Source organism: Amblyomma americanum, chromosome 3 (assembly GCF_052857255.1).
Source record: "Amblyomma americanum isolate KBUSLIRL-KWMA chromosome 3, ASM5285725v1, whole genome shotgun sequence".
Taxonomy (NCBI): domain Eukaryota; kingdom Metazoa; phylum Arthropoda; class Arachnida; order Ixodida; family Ixodidae; genus Amblyomma; species Amblyomma americanum.
In genome coordinates, this window is record NC_135499.1 from 207,167,796 (window position 1) to 207,177,064 (window position 9,269).

Here is a 9,269-nt window from a genome sequence, read left to right on the forward strand (position 1 = left end):
AAAGCATACCCAGAGACGTGCAAGACAAGAATGGCGAAGGGAATTCGAGGCTTTGTGGAGAAAAGCCTTTGCGCGGCGGCCGTTACGCAACAGTGAGACTGCGCCGGCCTTTTCTTTCCTTCGTCTACCTTTATATTCGCGGGTACACCCCCAATGGAATATACACTACCCCGAATACACGCAACGTCGAGGCCCCTGTGGTAAAAATAGACATCCGCCCTGTCAGATAAGAGCTGCAGTGGAACTGCCACGTGGAAGGATGTTCAGAAGGAATGCATAAGGTGAAGGGAAGAATGACAACGTACAGATAAAGCGGTGTGGAGATTTTTTTTCTGGAAGTGTTCTCTCAGGGAATGTTTTCATGCCAATCGCGACGGCGCTCAGAACTCCCAAGCACTCAACCAGCGACAAAGAGGAAGGCTGAGTTTAGAATTCAGCCAGCGCACGTCGGAGGAGACTTCTGAAAAGGGTGAACGCTTTCGGCCTTCGACGCCCGGCTTTGTGTGCATGCAGCAGCAGAAGCAAAAAAAAAAAAGCGAAGCCTTCAGCGGCTATCCCCTCCGGCTGCCATTATAGGGCCGACGCACTGATCGCTCGAAGCGGCTCAACGCTGCGGTTGTTGCATTAAGGGACGCTGCCGAACATTTCGCGCACTCTAAGGCACTGGCGACGGCGGCGCGCATGTCGTCGAGGCAATACGCGGAAAAGTTGGAAGCTCAAATCAACCCTCCCGCCATTCGCGTGCAGGCATCGCAGTTGCTCGTGAGGGGTGTGAGGACACAGTGGCGAAGGGAACTGCCTACAGGCTGTGCTTGCAGGCTGTGGCGGCGCCAGGCCGATACATAGATGTGAAAATGGCCGCCTGTGTCAAGAATGGTGTTATACTCGGCATGAAAATGGCATTTCGACAGAACCAACTGGAAAGTAATCGTGTGATACGATGCTCACGGTGAGTGACCAGCATGGCACGTTGGATAGCGTGCTGAGCGGCAGTGGAACTTAAGCTTTTCCCACACACGCGCACGAAGAAAAAGTAAAGAGAAAGAACGAAAACTACCTCTTGCATAAACGTTCTTAGACAGTTTCAGTTTCGCAGCTTCCTATACCCGCCGCTCGCTGGCGTGCCTGGCGTGGACGTCGCTGGAACTAACGGCGCTGCAGTCGCATTTTTATACTTATCTCGCGCTTCGTCTGCAACGCCTCTGTAAAGACAACAAATACTGTGGCACTAAAAAAAAAGAATGAAAAATAGTGTCCCTGCCCGTACCAAACCTCTGTAAAGACAGGCGGAACTGCGCTCATGCCTGCAGGCAAAGTAATTTTTAAAAGCGACCCTAGCTTCTTCGCCGTGTGCGCGAGTTTCACCTTGAACCGCGAGGAGAAACCACGTGACAGCTATTACTTCACTCAGCCGCCGCCGAAACCTAGCGCTCGCCTCTGCCTAGTCACGTGACAACCATGACGTCACTCAGCCGCAGCTACGCCGGAGCCGTGCGCTCGCTCTGTCTGATAGACTCTGCTCTCAGCCGGTGCGACGGATTGCAACAGCTCTCGACAATTTAACGGCAGCAGTCGTCATGGATGATCCAGGCGAGACGCCTCGTGAACTGTCTGCGTCTCGGAGGTTTGGAAGACGACAGGCCGGATCCGATCATCCAGTGGACGTAGCTCGCCGAGAGGCTGCCGCGCAGAGACGAAGAGAGTAACCAAAGCGAAAGTTAAGCCTAGTAAACCTTGGCTAAACGTTTGTCATTAGCACCAAGCAACAACCAAGCCCAGCCAAGCTTTACCAGGCTTAACTACTTTCAAACCAATTGATCAAACCAATTGATTACTTATGTTTAGCCCGGTTAAACCTTAGCCTATTTTTTTTTTTCGGCGTGAACAAATAAGAATATGATATAGCTGGTGTTGATACATAGTGAAAATACCACGCTGTTTGGTTGGAGGGCGCAAGGGTACGCACATCAGGCTGGGATGAACGGCCTGATAGTAGATGAGGGGAGTTTCGCCTTCTTACGTGTTTTGGGTGTCATATGTCGTCCAAGCACTTTAGTTTTTCACAATGTTCTTTTCATCGATTATAGCACTTAACACCAATCCGATGTAGTGACAGAACTGTTTCAGTGTACAAGCACCGAGCTGTGCACTATCATGCCACGTGCTGACGATATGAACACCAGGCGCTGCAAAGGTAGGAGATCAACCACTGTATTTTGAATTCCTTGGTCTATAACTTCTCGGAGTGTTGCCTGCAGTGCCAGGATCGTGCTCTTTTTTTCTACCACGCAGCAATTGTCTGTGATTAACAGCGCCCGACTTTGCCGCCTGTTCATCAAGTGTACTAGAGTTGTACTGCAGACTCGATGTTACGCTTTTCTTGCTTCAGAGCCAACGATTGATGAAAACTGTATTCAGTTACTACAAGTTCAAGCCTGTAACCTGCTCTCCCTTTACTTGCTGTCGAGCCTAAAAAAAGAGGGAAAGACTAATGAAAGAAAGAACGTTCATTTCTGAGGAAAGCCTCAAGTCTAGAACAAATGCCTCAAGCCCCAACTTTTGTTTCAACAAGCCCGACCGTCGCGTAGGTCGCGACTTTTCTTCAATAAGTGAGCGACAGTGTTCCACGCAATTACCCGGGAGTGACTTTGGCTACTCAGCCTCTTTGTCGCTGTGTGGTAGTCCTATGAGATGTGTTTTGTGTGATTGAAGGGTTCTGTTCTTCGTTAAGCTAACTTTTCCTCTCTTTTTTTTTGCAACTTCCAAGAGCAACGAAATTACTCTCGTGACACAAAGTAAATAAATAGACCGCATGTACATTCAATAAGGCTCGGAGTGAACGACCTTCTGAACCATCTCTTATGCCCCGACCACCGTTCTGGAATTAAATTAGGCTCTAGCACTGCGCCTCCGAACTCTTCTGGGAAGGAAAAGGCTTGCGACTGACGGGAGCTTGTGAAAGAAATTCGGCGGCAGGTCGATGAGCAGTAAAATAAATAGAGGAGGATGACTGCTGGAAAGTATAGGCTGCGAAGCAGCGTCAACTCTGTGCCAGACTTGTTCCAAGTTCTTACTTTTTGCTTATTACTGGCGTACCATAATGGACCGCATGTTCAAATGAGCAAGGACCGCCTATCCAGACAGCATAAAACGTCGTCTTGCTAGCCGTCATACAGCGCTTCCCATCAGAGTTACAGCAGAGACACACGAAAAAGAGCGAGGAAATAAGAGAAAATTAAGCCGGGAATTTCGCACTACAGCGTCGGCGCAATCAAAAGTTCATCTGGGAGAAAGCACAGAATGGGATTTGTGAAGGAGACTTTGGTAACCTAAATAAGGACCTCGTTGCTCGTCTGCTGCGTATAAGGCAGAGAGCGTGCCTTAACCTCACCTAAAAGGATGATGGTCGTCATTAATTGCCTCGAACATATCTATAAATTTTCAGCTATATATGACAGCTGCCGTTCCAGAAAGCCGATGACCGTCATGAATAACCTGAGCTCACATGTATATTTTGGGCTTTGCTGTATCATGGATGCCAAGAGTCATCATATGAGACACGCTAGTAGTGAGTTGGGTAGTCCATTCGAAAAAGCTGTCCTCATTGCCACTTTTTACCGGGCTGCGCTGTCAGCGAGAAAACGAACCCAATGCTCTTCAAAATATAATTAAAAAAAAAAACCGCGAACGATAAAACAGTTTCTTTTTCTTTTTACTTATATGTACACTTTAAATATTGCGTACACCTCCGCCAGATATTTCTCAGTGGAGTCCAGTGGTGGTGCGGTCTGTAACTGAAGTAATACTGAGGCGGGCTCGATCGCAGAAGGTGCAAGGAGGAAAAACCAGGACAGGTTCATAAAAGATGCCTAAGGCCCTTTGCACGAACCACACAAAAACGCTTGTTGAAACACGGCCGAGAGTGTGCGGTGACCACAGGTGCCAGGGTAGCGTCCAAGCGCATTCCCTAGAGCGCCACCTTCTCATGGCAGTTGAGCCGCGGCGGGATGCCATTGATACCCACTCAGTAGAGTTGATGTCACGTGAGATTTCTCTCAAGACTACCTGCCTGGCAAGCTACGTACTCCTGGATATGACACGGAGATAAAAATTTTGATGGACCTCCCGCGACTATTCGCTGAGGCGTGGGTGTCGGCTCAAGGCTTCGGCCACCTCAGGAGATAGCTGCGTGTCTATGTGCACAGTTTTTTCACGCAGGGCTAATGCGTTGACCAAGGTAGTAAACGGCGACGGAGTTTTTCCGTGTAGCTGACGTCGACGCAAGCAACATCAGGCAGAGAACGCGGCATCAGACACTTGCGGGAACCAGTCGTCGGCCCATTGAATTTTCCCGGCTTCTATGCGCTGGAGGACTCACTGAAACTTTATGGTGAAAGTTCTTGCAGTAAAAGATTTCACTGCGAAGATGAAGGGTCACCGAATTTATAGAAGGCGAAATAGCACCGAAGGCGCTTCCAAGAAGAGCAACAGTCTTTGAACACGACTCGGGAAACCACTTGTTGATTGCTCGTATCTTTGCTATGACTATAGCCTCAGCTGAAGCTGAGGCGCACTCCTGCTGGCAAGGCCACTTTGTGCTTAGGAACGGGTTGGACAGCAACGCTGGCATGCGGAAATCTCGCACTCTATTATTATCATCACCAAGGACTTGGAGTCCATTTTTATGGAGTTATGTCTTGAACAAGCTGGAGTCACCCTGCCCAAATGAATGTACTCGCCTCATCACTCCACGTTGTTCTCGTAGCCGTCGACGTTGCCTTGCTCAACTTAATGAGCCTTGCTAAGTATGGCTGCAGACTGACTAGATAGCAGCGTTGGCCCTGGGGACTATTCGCCTTGATATAGCAGCGCCAAAGGCCTGGATACCGATTCGCTGACACTCGGGCGAACCTAGACGCCTTGCCACACTGAGGGAAATTGATGGAAGCAGCATGTTACGTTACCAACTCGTTACAACTTAAGTATATAGAATTTCGGAGCCCTAAGAGAGGCAGACACGGGATTTGAAAAGTCCTGCTCCAGTCGAAAGCCCATTTTTACCGCTCACTTTGCCGCATATGCAGCACAGCTGTTAGTTGCATGCCGACAGCTTTATATCAGGACGCTAACTGAGGCTATGTGCAAATATTCTTTCGTGGTTACCTCACTTCGTAATCAGCCTGCTATTCGACTGTAAAGATGTACAAAGGACAGATCTTACAAAACCCTGACAGTGCACGTTGCCAAGTAACTAATTGCTATCATGTTCATGTCGGCTTATTATCCTTTGTCTGCACTATCATCGTGCTATTAGCGTATTGAGCCCTCAAAAACGGGTTTGAGCCATTTTTGCCTGTGCAGAGTAGGTACATGAATGAGCGAAATAACTGTCTCTTGCTCGAAGACCAAGCGTGAGCAGATTTAGTCACTGGTTGGATGATACTGCGCCTTCATGAGGTGACACTCACACCTGCCAGCCGCAAATTTCATTTCATTCAATTTATTGACCCTAAGAGCCCATAACAGGGCAATTCACTGGCTTTACATGACATGGCTGCATCACTCCACATTTTTCATTAAACAAATTTCAGAGGAGAAACTCTTGTGGAACTCCCTGTTGCTACCTCACTATCCAGAAGCCTGTCTTGTACTAACCATGAAGGTTAGTTTAAGAGCGTTTAAATGCCCTGTTAATGTTGTACTTTTAAATTTCGACGTTTTGTTTCTTACTTTTACCTGATTCTATAAACATTAGTCAGTGCCTGGTTGTACCGTCGGCTAGTTTCTGTTGCAGAGGCAGAAAAAGTCGGCCAAGAAATGATTTAAGATATCAGACATTCATTAAATCAGCGCAGCTGAATAGACTAAAATGCAATGCAACATATTTATAACATAACATGCAGCATGTCAGTAAAACATGAGATGAAACAGAACCAACTAAAATGGCAGAATAAATACTAGTGAAAGTAAATACAAAGTGTCGCATAGAAATAAATGTTTACCGGTAGCTCTGCCGCATGACCAATAATAATAGCCAGCATCGTTGTATAAACAGTGTTTGTAGGTCATTGCTCACATTCTATGGAAATTATATAGCTTCTAGCTTCATCCATCCGCACCTGCTTCGCACACTTTGTGCACCCCATTAGATGATAAATCTTTCTTGCAGACACCATCTTTCACACCAAGGAGGGGCGAGGACCTTTAATAGAATACGCCAACGCCATCGTGGGCTCCTCCTATCACGCCATGTAGCTGCGCCGGGCTTGACCTCGGCCACTGCTGTCCTCTATCAATTTCTAAGGCATTGATTCACGTTGCCAAATCATTCTTTCGCACGCCTAGAAAAAGAGGAAAATTATAAATAAGTGAAAAACACCGGTTAATACAACCCGAAACGAATAGGGTAACATTGTGTTTACGCATTTATATTGCAAGCTTCAAGCCATTAATTAGGAAATGACGGGATATTAAGAACTTTGCTCATTTAATTACGTGGGTAAAACCCGCACGCCTGTCGGGCGGTGCATTGCTGTCGACATAGTGTGTGATCATTCACAGAGCGTATGGCATGGAGAAACACGCAGTAATGATGTCGCTACGTCCGCACATACTCTGGAGGCGAATGATAAATTTAACAGAGCTCTGTTTTACTTCTCTATGAATAGGCTGAAATCCTCAATGGAGGGTACGAGAAATTGGGACGTCAGTGACGACACGCGAGCTATATGAACGAAGAATGCTCCTCCGGCTTTCAGCGTGGCTCCACACCAACGCCGTCCGCATACGAGTGGCTCTTCCGGAGCATGTCAGTGAAGCCTCACATGTTGCAAGGGTATTAATTTTCCGGCCAATCGACGTGGCGATATTTCTGCGTTTGGCAACGCCGGCTTCGCAAGTTTCGCATGTTTTTTTGGCTTGTGCGATTTTCTCTTGTTTTATTATCAGTCATTAACTTTTTTTAATTTGTACCTTTAATAACGTAGACCTTGGGCCGGGTTTACAAACCTGCTTTCTATACTAAGTTTGGTTCATGCATACAGTCGTAAACCCACTGACCATTTTTTACTTGCTTTTTTTTTTTGCGATCATAACGACGTTTCTTTGAAAGCCAGCATTTTTTGAACGTGAATCAAGGTTTCCGATACTAGAAAATACGAAAATTTCCATGGAAGAAGGCAAGGGTAATATAGGTGGTTTTCAACACCACCGCTTGTCCCGCAGAGGAGTTAATCTCACGCCTGCTCTTCGTATCAATATTGACAAGGTGACCCTCAGCACTGCTCCTCTGTTTCTCGCTTTGCCCTGACGGCAGTAGAGGTGGACGATTACGGAGCTACGATATTTGTTTGAAAAACTGCTGAACATTAGATGATTGAAAAATTAACGTTCGACTTCTGACAACAACTGTGAAGAATTTAAGGAACCGTGCCCGAGCTAGAAATTACATTTCCGCGAAAGTTTTTAATGTTTTGTTTGTTTACGCTCAAATTCACTGGCACGTGGCTTCATCACTTTGCGACGCGAGGTCGGACCAGATTTATCTCGAATGATCGCAACCAGGTAAAAAACTGCTTCTGCGTAGTTCGAGATTTTTACTTTTCGCGCCTTATCTCGAAAGTTCTTTGTCAGCTTCAAATTTAATCCGGCCGAGAGCGGTGGTGATTCTGTCCGCCAACGAGTTGCTCAATACTTTGCGGGCGCAAGTCCTGTCAACCCAATAAGAAGCTTGTTCCAGCATGTTTCAGTGTCACTTAAGTAGGAAGGAAGGAAGGAAGGCCTCAGACGTTGCTGGCACATACCCACTTAAGTACTTCAGCCTGTTTGTCTGTTGTCTCCGTCGTCTTCAGCACCATGTGGCGATATCAGGAAACAGCAAATGACCAGGGTCTTGAGAACTGATTTAAAAGAACACTTCGCCAGCCAGAAAGGCTCGATTATATTACTTTCCACGAAAGGGCGGCCAGAAAGCGTGATGGGAGCTTTTCTTCTTCTTTTTTTTTTGGGGGGGGGGGGGGGGCGAAGAAAATAAAATTGAGAACCTCTTTTTTTTCTGTCAGATTATTATGCATGCAGATTAAAATGTCAAGGGCAGGCGGAAATGTTAGAACCACGCTGTTCGACTTCACGTTCACTGCTCCAGTTTCTTTTTAGCTCAGTACACACTGCTTTGTTTCGTTTCCAGGAGGTTTGGAGAGGAAATAAACGGGGGGGGGGGGGGGGGGGGTTGATGTATAAACTCAGGTTTGCGAGTTGAGCATACCACTATGCATCTAGGTATAATTCTACTTCGTCGAAATGATCATCACTTAAAGAACCAGAAAAGAAATCTGAAATACGACGTCTTTAGAAATCTGCCGCGCAGGCAATCTTTTTTTCTGCGCATGTACCTTGGCTGAGTAAAAGACATATCTCCTTTTTTTGTTTTTTTTTTAAAGAAAAAGGTTCGTGCGCATACTCTCTATATAAAAATCGCAACTTGCCTCAGGCTGTTTCTGCGTCCCGTACTGTTCGTCTTCTCCTCTGCAGTCCTGTCCGTATCCTTGTAGTCCGAGATTCGTGAGTAATGTAAATAATAATAATAATAATAATAATAATAATAATAATAATAATAATAATAATAATAATAATAATAATAATAATAATAATAATAATAATAATAATATAAAATAGGTTTTTGGGGAAAGGAAATGGCGCAGTATCTGTCTCGTATATCGGCGGACATCTGAACTGCGCCGTAAGTGAAGGGATAAATGCGGGAGTGAAAGAATAAGGAAGGAAGAAAGAGGTGCCGTAGTTGAGGGGTCCGGAATAATTTCGACCACCTGGGGATCTTTATAACGCGCACTGACATCGCACAGCACACGGGCGCCTTAATGTAAAGCAGTTAATCATAAAATTTCAACACCCGAACGAATGTCGCTTGCTTGCGTATGTGGCAAAAGAAAGACGAAGCGTTAAAAGCATTCATAATAAAACATTTAGAAAAAACAAAACTAAAAACAAAGCCAGCCATTGCATTCGCAGGTAGGTCCCGACGGATTACGACGCTACTTCCGCTGCCCCCATACGTACCGCACAGCAAACGCTATGCCTTGTACGCAACGAGAGGCGGTGTATTTGCTCAGAAGAGCTTCTGCGCGTGGCATATTGGAGAGGGCGCAGCGTACCGTGTACACAGGGGCAAAGCCTTTCGCCAATAACGTTTCGCTCGGCGTAGCTACACAACGATGTGTGTGTGCGCACTGCTCAACGCCCCGGCACGAAAG